General features: G+C 57.4%; 1 protein-coding gene across 1 annotated transcript in view; it reads right to left on the reverse strand.

The window, feature by feature from the left end:
* LOC135209593 (uncharacterized) overlaps nucleotides 1-13277 on the reverse strand; it is an 88225-nt gene that overhangs the window by 40562 nt on the left and 34386 nt on the right. The gene's annotated exons all lie outside the window — the stretch shown is intronic.

Consider the following 13277-nt stretch of genomic DNA (forward strand, 5'->3'; position numbering starts at 1 on the left):
ACATTCAGTTGTACTCATGGTCTTCCATTCGCTCGGGGTGGGAACTCTCCCCCTCCGGGCAAGCAGGAACCCCACATCCAATGACCCGACTCTTGCCTCTTCAGGTTTGTCTGCTGCTGCGGGTGGCGATCTCAAGCAGGTCTGGTACTCACTAGGACTCCCGGGCACACCGAGTATTCAGGGGCTGCTGTATCACCTGGCTGCACATGGTTCTGGGCCGGTGACGCATGGGCCAGCAACGTCAACAACGAGAACGGTGTCAACGCCTGGGTATGCCGCTCCCCACCTTGTCTACACCCAGCACATGGCGATGGTGACCCCTACAGCTGCGGTCCAGACCCCGCTGCCATGCGTGCCAAGGAAGGAGACGACCCCACCGTCAGGTTTTGCTGCCCTGCCCCAGTCCCTGACTTTCAGTGCCCCCAGAGTTCCCCACTCAACCTGCCCCGGTTCCAGTTCCTGCCATCGTCACTCCAGCCCGTGGTGTTGCTGCTCCCACCGCAGGTCCCTCCGGACAGGTGCAGCTGAGCCCTGTTGCTTCGGCAACTGCCCCAGCTCCGTCCTGGATGGAGGACCTGACGGTGGTCCTGAGGAAGCTGACGAAGAAGAGGAGGAAGGTGTTGTCATCTTCAGCTGCCTCTTCCCCTTCGACTTCCGAGGCCCCACAACTGAGGAAGAAGAAGGTGGCCTCCTCCCCCCTTAAGTAGTCTTGCTCAGAGACCTCTAAGGGTCTGTCCCACTCCGGGACTTCCGCTGGTCCTCCTGTTCCCTTGTGAATGGGGCCCATCTCTCCTCCTGCAGGGAAGAAGAAGGGGACCAGACGTACCGGCTACCACCAGTACCTCTTCTCCTGGCGCCAGAGGCTCTGCCCCGCCATCGGGAACCGTCTCGGCCACTCGTTTGCGAGAGGTGCCAAGTGTACGGACCTCTGAGCCTGCCCACCTGCAGGACCCAGGAACGGAGCGGAAGACTGGTGGCAGTCGCTTAGGCGACTCCCGCCAGACCAGCTATCGCTCTCGTGTTGATCCCCGGTCCCCAAGGACAGTCCCACCAGACCATGCACAGGCTGATGCGAGGAAGAGGTCCCCCAATCGCGCTGGGCCAGGTACCGTGACGCGTCATGAGGACGGTGCACGCTCCCACCACGACAGTGGACTCTACTGATCTCCTAACCGTCACTACCGTTCTCAGTCCAGCGGCTCTCCCCAGGGAGACCGCGTGATTAGACCTGCAGCTCAATCGTCACCGTGGGTTGGCGATCGCCTGCAGCCCCCCCCAGCACACCAGCTCTGCTGGTAGGCAGGGGGGAGAGTGTCAGGTCTGCCTCTCCTATCCCTTCAACCTCCTCGGGCTACACCGGGAGGAGCAAGGCGATCAGGAGTGACCATGAGGAGTGCACTTCTCATGGTCCCACTGCAAGGGCCTATGAGCCTGGCACGGTCTTGGGACTGACTAGATCGTACGCCCAAGTAGTTGGAGGAGACCAAGAGAAGTCTGCTGTGGTTCCTCCTGTGGAAGGAGGAGGATCTCGGGAAGTGTTTTCCCTGGATGGACTTGATGATCCATCTCCCCAGGACACGGTCACTCCTGAAATCCAGAGGTTGTTTGCGGAGATCATTGCGCTGATTCGTCAGCACGACGACCTCGGGGAAGGATCGGTGCTCCCTCCCCCCAAAGCCTCCATCAAGGCTGGAGTCATTCTGGGGGCCTAAGAAAGAAACCAGGACGAAGGTGGGTCTGCCCCTATCAGCCTTGGGCAACGGTGTTGGGCTAGGTGAACTCTCGTCTCCGGACAGGAGGGATCGCTTAGGTCTGGAAGGTCGACCAAGCTGCTAACCCCCTCCTCTACCACGATAGGTGGTTCTACATGCCATCGGAGGCCCTGCTACCACCCAAACAGGTTAACCTGGAGCTAGCTAGGCTAACCCTGGGGGTGTCTCTTCAACACCTGCTGGCCGAGACCTCTGGTTCTTGCAGCAAGAGGCACTGGCTTTGGAAGTGACTGCCATGGCAGCGTTCCAAGCAATCTCCTGGCAGGACCTGTGGTCCCTCATGGTGTCCAGGGTTGCGGCCTCCTCGGGAAACATCTCTCCCGAAGGAGACCCGCCTTTCGGGGGATTGTGTCAGTCTAGAGGTAGGGCTATCTCCTACCTGGCCAACCTGGTTCTGAGACGTCAGGACGCAGTCCTCGCTCGAGTGACCAGGGCGCGAGTCAGCTCTGGGTCTGAGGAACAGACCGGTGCTGGGTTCCTCCTCTCTCTTCCCGAGAGATGGTGGACGCTGCAGTGGAACAGCGGCACACTGAGGACAGTGACCACCTAGTCCACCAGGCAGTCTTGAAGGCAACTGGGCAGCCTTGACCCACTGCAACTAAGCCTAGGAGCCTGGCTAGCGCTTCCTCTGCGGCTAAGACGACGTCCTCGTCGAGGCCGAGAGGGAAGACCCAGCCTTCGACTTCTGCTGTAAGAAGTGACCATCAGCCCTCCTTTTCCCAAGGAGGATCCAGGAAGAAGTCGAAGGGGAAACGCTAAGGACGGCATTCCCCCTCGCCGGAAGTTGAGGGGTGCCTGGCAAGCCATTGGGCAACTTCGCAGCGCTATGGAGCCGAGACCTGGATAGTGGATGTCCTTCAGGAGGGATATCTACTACCCTTCGAGTCGCGGCCACCCCTCATCTCCAACCCGGTCCACCTGCAGACGTACGTTCACGGTTCTACCAGGGACGTAGCGCTTCGACAAGAGGCAGATGTCATGCTGAACAAACAAGCTGTGGAGATTGTACAGGATTAGTCGCCAGGCTTCTACAGCCGACTTTTCCTGGTGGAGAAGTCATCAGGGGCTGGTGCCCGGTGATACACCTCTCTCCCTTGAACCGATTCGTTCGCCAGAAGTACCTGGGCATGCTAATCGACTTGGTAGCAGGGCGAGTCTTCCCCGCAGTCTCGCGGATCAGCAGGTTCAGGGAGGCAGCTGGACAGTTCCTGTCTCGACAGGAGCAGCCAGCTCAGCAGTGACAGGTTTTGATTGGTCACCTGTCATCTCTCGAGAAGTTAGTCCCACACACGCGTCTTCACCTGCGGTCTCTTCCATGGAGGCTAAAGGAATGTTGGTCACAGGCAAGAGACCCGCCGTACCTCCCCGTCCCTCTCACGGAGGAGGTGAGGCAGGACCTAGCCTGGTGGCTAGACGACAGGAACCTCGTAAGAGGAGTGCCTCTCTGCACTCCCCCCCCCCCCCCAGATGCTGCTGTTTTCAGATGCATCGAACGAAGGGTGGGGCGCACACCTGGAGGAGTTGCTGGCTGCAGGTGTTTGGAACCATCACGACAAGCACCTTCACATCAACGTCCTGGAGCTCAAGGTAGCGTTCCTCACTGTCCAGGAGTTCTGGGAATGGGTGATGGGACACTCAGTGGTGTTGATGAGCGACTACACCACGGTAGTGGCATACGTCAATAAACAGGGGGCCTAGTGTCCCTCCCGTTGTACCAGTTGATGATGCAGGTGCACAAGTGGGCCGTAGCTCACTCGGTATAGCTGCCAGCCAGATATATTCCACACATTCCAGGAAAGAACGTAGTGGCAGACAAGCTCAGCCGTCAGAATCAGGTGATCAGGACCAAATGGTCTCTTCACCCAGACGTGGCAGAAAGGCTCTTCAACCTGTGGGGGCATCCAGTCGTGGATCTGTTTGCCACCCGGCACAACAGGAAACTCAAGGTTTTCTTCTCAGTTGTGCTGGACCCATGGGCAGCTGCAGAGGACGCTCTGCAACACCCGTGGGACAACCTCTTCATCTACGCCTGTCCCCCATTCTGTCTGATTCGCAATGTGATCAGCAGGGTGCTGGTCACCGTGAATCTTCGGATGATTCTGGTGGCACCCAAATGGCCCCAGGCCGTTTGGTATCCAGACCTGCTGCCTCTTCTCGCCAAGGCACTGAGAGATTCCCCCCGACACAACCTCCTGTGTCAACCACACATGGAACGGTTCGGTTCCTGTCTCTTCACGGCTGGCTGTTATCCACCATCTCTTGCGAGCAAGAGGCTTTTCTCGCCGAGCAACAACAGAGATTGCTGGGTACCTCAGACAGTCCTCTGCAGCAGTGTACCAGGGGAAGTGGTCCGTCTTCTGTGGTTGGTTTCGTGGATGAGGTCTCTCCTCTCAGAGCCACTCTTCAGCAGGTAGCGGATTTCCTCGTCTTCCTTCGCCGAGAGAAGCTCCTCTCCATCTCCGGAGTTAAGGCTACAGAGCCGCCCTGGCCCTAGTCCTTAAACTGCGGGGAGTGGACATTTCCACCTCCATGGAAATCTCCCTCCTGATGAAGAGCTTCGAGAGGTCTTGCCCACCCAGGGAACTCAAGCTCCCGGGGTGGGACGTGACTCTCATCCTTAGGAGTTTGGCTCGAAGACCCTTCAAGCCACTCCGAGTGTCACCAGACAGGGATCTGACCCTCAAGACCATCTTCCTGCTGGCCCTGGCATCGGTGAAGAAAGTTGGGGAACTGCATGGTCTTTCTTTCGATGTCAAGCACACGAGAGGATATGGGAATCGGTGACGCTTAATTTTGTCCCGGACGACCAGTTTGAGTCCTTCACGATCCCCTCCCTGAAGGACTTCACCAACAATGATGCGGATGAGATGCTGCTTTGTTCTGTGAGGGCGCTACAGCGTTTTCTGAAGAGAACTCGCCACCCCAGGCCTGAGTGTCAACGCCTCTTCGTTTGCACCGGGGTTACCAATAAGGAAGTGTCCAGGAACACTTTCTTTCTGGCTTCATGAGATGATCAGGAAGGCGTATGCTTCAGATAGGAGTGACGACACTGTTACCCTTCGTCCGAGAGCCCACGAAGTCAGAGGTATTGGGTCCAACCCCTGCGTTCCGCAAGAACTTCTCCATGGCACAGGTGCTGAAGGCTGGGGTTTGGGCCAACCAGACCACTTTCACATCCTTCTACCTTCGGGATATCGCCCACAGGTCCTTGGACACTTTTTTCCTTGGGACCCGTGGTGGTTGCTCAACAAGTTGTGTAGCTTACCCAGTTCCCTCGCCGGACATGATAGCATCTCATCCTTTTGAGACTGTGTGAATGGAAGAGTGAATGAGTGTGACTGGCTTCTCTTCCTCCTCTTTTCTTACCTCTACCTGCAGGCAGAGGGTGGCGGTCGTCACTACGCTGGACAGGATGCCGATGCAGGTAAGCAACACGACTGAGCTCCGTCCTATCCCTTTCATTAGGGATAGCTATCCCTTTCATTAGGGATAGGAGTGGTTATCCGCCACTCCCCTAACAAGGGGGGGAGTGGACGCCAACAAGAGACAAACCCATGATCTTATATTTGGCTCTTGAGTAGGAACTAGTTCTTGCTTGCTATTCATAAGAGGCATGCTTGCCTCCCTCTTATGAATTTGGTCCAGAGGTCTGACCACTGATCCTGCGGTGCACACCCCGATCAGTTGGGCAGAGGCTAGGATCCCTCCCTCTGCTCTTACAACCAAGGAGGGAACCAAGGTCGGACAAACACCAGTCTGTTCATAAGACACTGATTCCACCCACCAATAAGTGAGTCTTCCATATGTACAGGACCAAGGGTTTGAATTACATTTTGGAACAAATTACAATTTGTCATAAATTGTATTTTTCCTAATTATACAAACCTGAGGTCCTTTACACATAGTCCCACCTCATGCCACCCCTCACTCTGTTCCTGGGCCTTAAGCAAAATGAATGTTTACCTTCCAGTCAACAGGACTCCCGACTATCACACGAGCAGTTAACCCTTAAACGCCGAAGCGGTATTTTAAAAATCGTCTCCCGTATGCCGGCGGCGTTCGCGAGTGAGCGCGGAAGTGAAAAAAATGACAATTTGTCTAAAATTGCATTTTTCCTAACTATACAAACCTGAGGTCCTTTTACAATAGGAAGATACTAGCGGCAGCTGGATAGGTCGTAAGCTTTCGAACAAGGGGTTCGGTAGTTAACTGCTTGTCCGACAGGCGCGCGCAGCGCGACTGGGAGGTAAAACAAATCACTTTTGCTTGGCCCAAGCAAAAACTGCAGAGTGAGGGGTGGCATGAGGTGGGGCTATGTGTAAAAGGACCTCAGGTTTGTATAGTTAGGAAAAATGCAATTTTAGACAAATTGTCATTTGTTCCGACACGGCATACAAACCTTCGTCCTTTTACAATAGAGACTCACTTCTTGGTGGGTGGAATCTGAGTCTTTTGTGAACAGACTGGTGTTCGCCTACCTTGGAAGCTTCCCTGGTCGTTAAGAGCGAGGAGGGATCCAAGCCTCTGTCCGATTGATCGGGGTGTGCACCGCAGGATCAATGGTCAGACCTCTGGACCGAGTACTAAGAGAGGGGCATGCGCATCTCTTAGTACCAGCAATGCAAGAACTTGTTCCTGTACAGGAGCAAATATAAAGTCATGGGTTTGACTCTTGTAGGCATCCACTTCCCCCCCTTGCAGAAGGAAGTGGTGGATATTCTGCTCCTATCCCTAGTGAAAGGGATAGGATGGGGCTCTGTCATATAGCTCACCTGCATCTCGTCCTCATCCAGCGTAGTGACGACCATGGCCCTCTGCCCACAGGTAGAGGGGAAGGAAAAGATGGGAAGAGAGAGCCAGTCACTCACTCACTCACACATCCATCCACACAGTCACACCAGGACTCGATGCTGTTCAGCCTGCGAGGGTCTGGGTTAGCTACACAACTTGTTGAGCAGCCACCACGGGTCCCAAGGAAAAGTATCCAAGGACCTGTGGGCAATATCCCGAAGGTAGAAGGACGTAAAGGTCGTCTGGTTAGACCAGACCCCTGCCTTCAGGACCTGCGCCACGGAGAAGTTCTTGCGAAACGCCAACGAGGGGCCAATACTTCTGACTTCGTGAGCTCTCGGACGGGACGTACGGATGTCGTCACTACCATCAGCCTCATACGCCCTCCTGATGCACCTCACGCAGCCAGAATGAAAGAGTGTTCTTGGATACTTCTTTCTTGGTGACCCGTGTGCTAACGAAGAGGCGTCGACACTCAGGCCGTGAGGTGACGAGTTCTCTTCAGATAGCGCCGTAGCGCCCTCACAGGACAAAGCAGCATCTCATCCGCATCATTATCGGTGAAGTCCAATAGGGAGGGAATCGTGAATGACTCGAACCTGTCATCAGGGACTGACGGTTTCTGAGTCTTCGCAACGAAGTTGTCGGGACGAAATCGAGCGTCCACAGATCCCCATCACCTGGAGTGTCGTACATCATAGGAAAGACCATGAAGTTCCCCTACTCTCTTCGCCGATGCCAGGGCCAGCAAGAAGAGGGTCTTGAGGGTCAGATCCCTGTCTGACGACTCTCGGAGTGGCTCGAACGGTGTTCGAGTCAAACTCCTAAGGACGAGAGTCACGTCCCACGCAGGGGGCCTGAGTTCCCTGGGTGGGCAAGACCTCTCGAAGCTCCTCATCAGCAAGGAGATCTCGAACGAGTTCGAGATGTCCAACCCCCTCAGTTTCAGGACGAGCGCCAAGGCGGCTCTGTATCCTTTCACTGTGGGGACTGATAGGAGCTTCTCTCGGCGAAGAAAAACGAGGAAATCCGCTACCTGCTGAAGAGTGGCTCTGAGAGGAGATAGACCCCGTCTACGACACCAACCACAAGACGGCCCACTCCCCTGGTACACAGCTGCAGAGGACTGACGGACGTTTCCAGCCATCTCTGTTGCTGCGCTACGAGAAAAGCCTCTCGTTCGCAAGAGATGGTGGATAACAGCCAGCCGTGAAGACGTAGGGACTGGACTGCTCGGTGGTACCGCTCGACGTGTGTGGCTGGGCGAGAAGGTTGTGCCAAGGGGGAATCTCTCTCGGTTCTCCTGCGAGAAGAGCCAGCAGGTCCGGATACCAAATGGCCTGTGGCCATTTGGGTAGCCACCAGGATCATCCTGAGATTCGGGGTGACCAGCGCTCGACTGATCACCTTGCGAATCAGGCTGAACGGGGGAAAGAAAGGCATAGACGAAGAGGTTTGTCCCACGGGTGTTGAAGAGCGTCCTCTGCAGCTGCCCATGGGTCCGGCACGGCCGAGAACACCTGGAGCTTCCTGTTGTGCCGGGTGGCGAACAGATCCACGACTGGTCGCCCCCACAGGTCGAAGAGCCTTTCCGCCACGTCCTGGTGTAGAGACCATTCGGTCCCTATCACCTGATCCCGACGGCTGAGCGTGTCTGCTACTACATTCCTCTTCCATGGAATGTAGCGTGCCGACAGCTCTATTGAGTGTGCCTGAGCCCACTCGTGCACCTGCCGTGTCAACTGGTACAACGGGAGAGACACTAGGCCCCCCCCCCCCTGTTTGTTGACGTAAGCCACCACCGTGGTGTTGTCGCACATCAACACCACTGAGTGTCCCATCAAGCGGTCCTGAAACTCTTGGAGAGCGAGGAACGCTGCCTTGAGTTCCAGTACATTGATGTGAAGGTGCTTGTCGTTCTCGTCCCACACTCCTGAAGTCAGCAACTCCTCCAGGTGTGCGCCCCATACCCTCGGTCGATGCGTCTGAGAACAGCTGCCATGTCCGGGGGGGGGGGGGAGTGCGCAGAGGCACTCCTCTTAAGAGGTTCCTGTCGTCGAGCCACCAGGCTAGGTCCTGCCTCACCTCCTGTGTCAGTGACACTGGAAAGCTTGGGGGATCCGTCGCCTGTGACCAACTCTCCTTTAGTCTCCATTGAAGAGACCGCAGGTGAAGACGCCCGTGAGGGACTAACTTCTCGAGTGACGACAGGTGTCCGATCACGACTTGCCATCGCTGAGCTACCTGTTCCTGCCGAGACAGGAACTGGTTGGCTGCCTCTCTGAATCTGCTGATCCGCGAGTCCGCGGGGAAGACTCGCCCCTGCTACCGTGTCGATCAGCATACCCAGGTACTTCATCCTCTGCTTGGGCTCGAGATCGGACTTCTCGAAGTTCACAACGATCCCCAGATCGCGACAGAACTCGAGCAGCCGATCCCTGTCCTGTAGCAACTGCGAGCGGGAGCTCGCCAGGACTAACCAATCGTCGAGATACCTCATCAGACGTATCCCGTGCGAATGGGCCCAAGCAGACACCAGAGTGAACACTCGCGTGAACACCTGTGGGGCGGTTGAGAGACCGAAGCACAGTGCCCTGAACTGGTACACCGTCCCGTCGAGGATGAAGCGGAGGTACTTTCTGGAGGACTGATGAATGGGTATTTGGAAATACGCATCCTTCAAGTCCACTGAAAGCATGAAATCGTTCTCCTGATGGAGTCGAGCACTGAGCGTGCCGTCTCCATCGTGAACCGGGTCTGGCGAACAAACCGGTTCAGGGGAGAGAGATCTATCACCGGGCGCCAGCCTCCCGTAGACTTTTCACCAGGAAGAGTCGACTGTAAAAGCCCGGTGACTGATCCGTGACGATCTCTACAGCTCTCTTGCTCAGCATGGTCTTGATCTCCTGTCTGAGTGCTACGTCCTTCGGTGACCGGGGACGTACGACTGCTGTTGGACCGGGTTGGAGGTGAGGGGTGGCCGAGATTCGAAGGGTAATAGATATCCCTCCCGAAGGACATCTACAATTCCAGGTCTCGGCGCCGTAGCGCTGCCAAGTTGCCCCAATGGCTGGCCAGGCACCCCCCCACTTCCGGCAGCAGGTGAGGGGGAACGCCGTTCCCTAGCGTTTCCCCCCTTTCTTCGACTTCTTCCCAGAGCCTCCACGGGATGAGGAGGGCTGGGAGGAGGGCTGGTTACGGCCCCCCTTGCCAGAAGTTGAAGAAGACAGAGTCATTCCTCGGGGCTTCGACGCAGCAACCGTCTTAGCAGCCGAGGAAGCGCTAGCCGAGCTCTTAGACTTGGCCGCAGTCCGAGGCTGCCCAGAAGCCTTCGAGACTGCCTGGTGAACCAGACGGTCACTGTCTTCAGTGCGCCGTCTGTCCACCGCAGCGTCCACCATCTCTCCTGGGAAGAGAGACGTGGAACTCCGTAGAGGTCCGTTTCGAAGCCCCAACGCCGCCTCACGCCCGGACCGCCCTGGAAACCCGAGTAAGGACAGCGTCCCTTCGTCGGAGAACCAGGTTGGCCCACAGGTTCACCGTCTGGTGGGCAAGGAAGGAGATGGCTCTTCCCCCAGACTGGCAAAGTCTCCTGAAGGCCGAGTCTTCTTCGGGAGAAATTCCCCCGGAGTTGGCTGCGACCTTAGATACTGTGAGGGACCACAGATCTAGCCAGGAGACGGCCTGGAAAGCTGCCATGGCGGTAGATTCCAGGCCGAGTGCCTCTTGCTGCGAGAACCACAGGTTCTCGGACAGGAGCTGTTGCAGAGACACACCCGGAGTCAGCCTAGCTAACTCCGGGGTCACCTGTTTGGGCGGCATCGGGTCTTCAGATGGCACGTAAAACCGCCGCTGTCGTAGCAGAGGAGGTGGAAGCAGCTTGCTCGACCTGCCAGACTTGAGCGAACCGTCTTGTCCGGAGACAAGCGATTCAACCTGGTCCAGCACTGAGTCCGCAAGCTCGGAACGCGGCAAACCCACCGTCGGTCTGGGTTCCCTCTTCGGGCCCCAGAACGACTCGAGCCGGGACGTGGGCTCGGATGGTGGGAGCGGCGATCCTTCCCCGAGGTCGTTGTGCTGACGAATCAGCGCAATAACCTCGGCAAAGTTCCTCTGGATCTCGGGTGTGATAGCATCCTGTGGAGTAGGACCGTCCAGTCCCTCGAACAGGAGTACCTCCCGAGACCCTCCTCCCTCAAGGAGAGGAGCAGCGACAGCCCCCTCTGGGTCTCCTCCAACCACCTGTGCGTAACGACCTGGCTGGTCCGAGAACCGAGCCTGGTACGTACGACGACGTGGCGGGATCCTGAGGGGCGCACCCCTCACGATCACTCCTCAATACCTCGCCCCTCCCGGTGTAACCCGAGGAGGTTGAAGGTATGGGAGAGGCAGACCTGACGCTCTCTCCTCGCTCACTGGCAGAACCAGCGGGCTTGGAGGACTGCAGGCGATCGCCAACCCGCGGTGGCGATCGAGCTGCAGACCTAGTCGAGCCGTCTCGCTGTGGAGAACGGCTGGACCGAGAACAGCGGCCCAGGTCTCGTGTGTCAGAGGAGCTGGTGCTGGTCGCCGTACCCGATCGCTCTCTGTAGAGAGCGACGGTCAGGCGACCGGCGAGCTCCACTGTCACGGTGAGACGGTGCATATCCTCACGGTGCGTCAGTTCGCTGGTACCAGCCGTGGCTGGTGCCGGCGAACGGGGGGACCTCTTCCCAGCCTCAGCCCGTGGCCGGTCGTGGACCGTCACGTCCGCCCGGGTAGCCAGCCGCTCGCCGTGAGAGCGAGAGCTGGTCTGGTGAGAGTCGCGTGAGCGGCTGTCACCAGTCTTCCGCTCCGTGCCGTGAACCTGACGCTGAGCGGACTCAGAGGTCTGGTTCCTGGCTGCACGGTCGCTGGTAGGCGACCGTACACTCGGTACCTCTCGCGAACGAGCGGCCGAGACGGATCCTGCTGCCGTGGCCGAACCACTAACAGCAGGTGAGGAGTGCCGGTGTTAGCCGGCACCCCTCTGGCCCCGTAGTCTTCTTCCTTGCGGAGAAGAGACGGGTCCTGCTCCCGAAGGAGCAGGGCGACCAGCGGAAGAACCCCCCGTCTCACCAGAGCGAGACGGGCCCTTAGAAGCTCCCGAAGGAGACTTCTTAGGGGGGGGGAGGCGACCTTCTTCTTCTTAGGCGGGGGAGCCTTAGAAGAAGAAGGGGAAGAGGCGGCAGACGACGACGACGACGAAGAAGACGATGAAGACGACGACGACACCTTCCTCCTCTTCTTCTTCTTCTTCGTCAACCTCCTCAGGACCGACGTCAGATCTGTCATCCAGGACGGAGCCGGGGCTGCTGTTGCCGAAGCAACAGGGCCCGGACGTACCTGTCCGAACAGACAGCATCGGGAGCAGCGGCGCCAGGAACAGGGACAACATCAGCAGGTGCGAGCATCACAGGAACGGCAGTCGAGACGGCAGGAGCAGGAACAGGAACAGCAGCGGTGGTCACGGCAGGTACGGCAGGCTGTGTGGACGGTACAGATGGTCTAACCAGCGGCACAGACATCATCGGCACCGGTGGGAGGTCCAGGGGCGAGCTCTTCGGGCACATGAAGTCCGGTCGTGGCAACACGGCAAACCCAGGTGGCGGCATCACACTCCCCCGAGTTACGGCGACTGGCCCCTGCACCGATGTTGTGTGGGTCACAGAGACCGCGTGCTGGGTGTACACCAGGTGAGGAGGTGACGCGTAGCCAGGTGTTGTCAGGGGTCGTGGTGGTGGTTGTGACCGTAGCGTGCGTAACCGCCACGGAGCCAGCGATGAGTAGAGCAGCCCCTGGACACTCGCACGCCCTGCAGTCCCAACGACGCCCACACCTGTCCGAGGTCATCCTTCACGGCAACCGCACCTGAGGAGGCAAAAGTCGGTGATTAGAGGATCCTCTACCCGCTCGCGCGAAGACGAGCGGATAGAGGACCCAGAGTACAACTCTACGTCGGGGTATCTAGCGCCCTCCTCCACACTCGACACATCGGGAGAGGAGAACGGACCTAGACACCGGCCCCCGAAGGGGAAGGCGCGAGACGTGGAAGTTGAGCGGGCGGCAGGAAAGAAGACGAAGTGTCCGTCACCAAAGGAGTCGCGGGAGAGCTTTCCGACGACTCCTTTGCAGGCCTTCGCTTCTTCCTGCCCTCATACAATGTCCACTGCGCCTCCGACCAGTTCATACAAACATCACAGGGCTCGGCCCGGTGCATTCGCGCCCCCGGCCGCACCGAAGCACACAAAACATGAGGGTCTATCTCGGGGAAAGATCTGAATTTCCCACATTTGCGCCCTTCGGTACCCGGGCAAAGTCTCCTTGGGTAGCGAGGCGCGGAGATTCCATCATTAATGAATTCAGCGTAATTAATATGAAAAGAGAGAATACTGTAACTTACAATCTTTCATACACAATTACAAACAAACAAGAAAGCAAACGACGAGCAGCGGCAGAGAGCGAACACACACGTCCATCCACTGTGAGGCCGAAAGCAAAAGTGATTTGTTTACCTCCCAGTCGCGCGCAGCGCGCCTGTCGGACAAGCAGTTAACTACCGAACCCCTTGTTCGAAAGCTTACGACCTATCCAGCTGCCGCTAGTATCTTCCTATTGTAAAAGGACCGAAGGTTTGTATGCCGTGTCGGAACAAATGTTTTTTTCAAAAAATCACCACATGCTTAGTTTTCAAGA

The sequence above is a fragment of the Macrobrachium nipponense genome, chromosome 38, assembly GCF_015104395.2.
Source record: "Macrobrachium nipponense isolate FS-2020 chromosome 38, ASM1510439v2, whole genome shotgun sequence".
NCBI lineage: Eukaryota > Metazoa > Arthropoda > Malacostraca > Decapoda > Palaemonidae > Macrobrachium > Macrobrachium nipponense.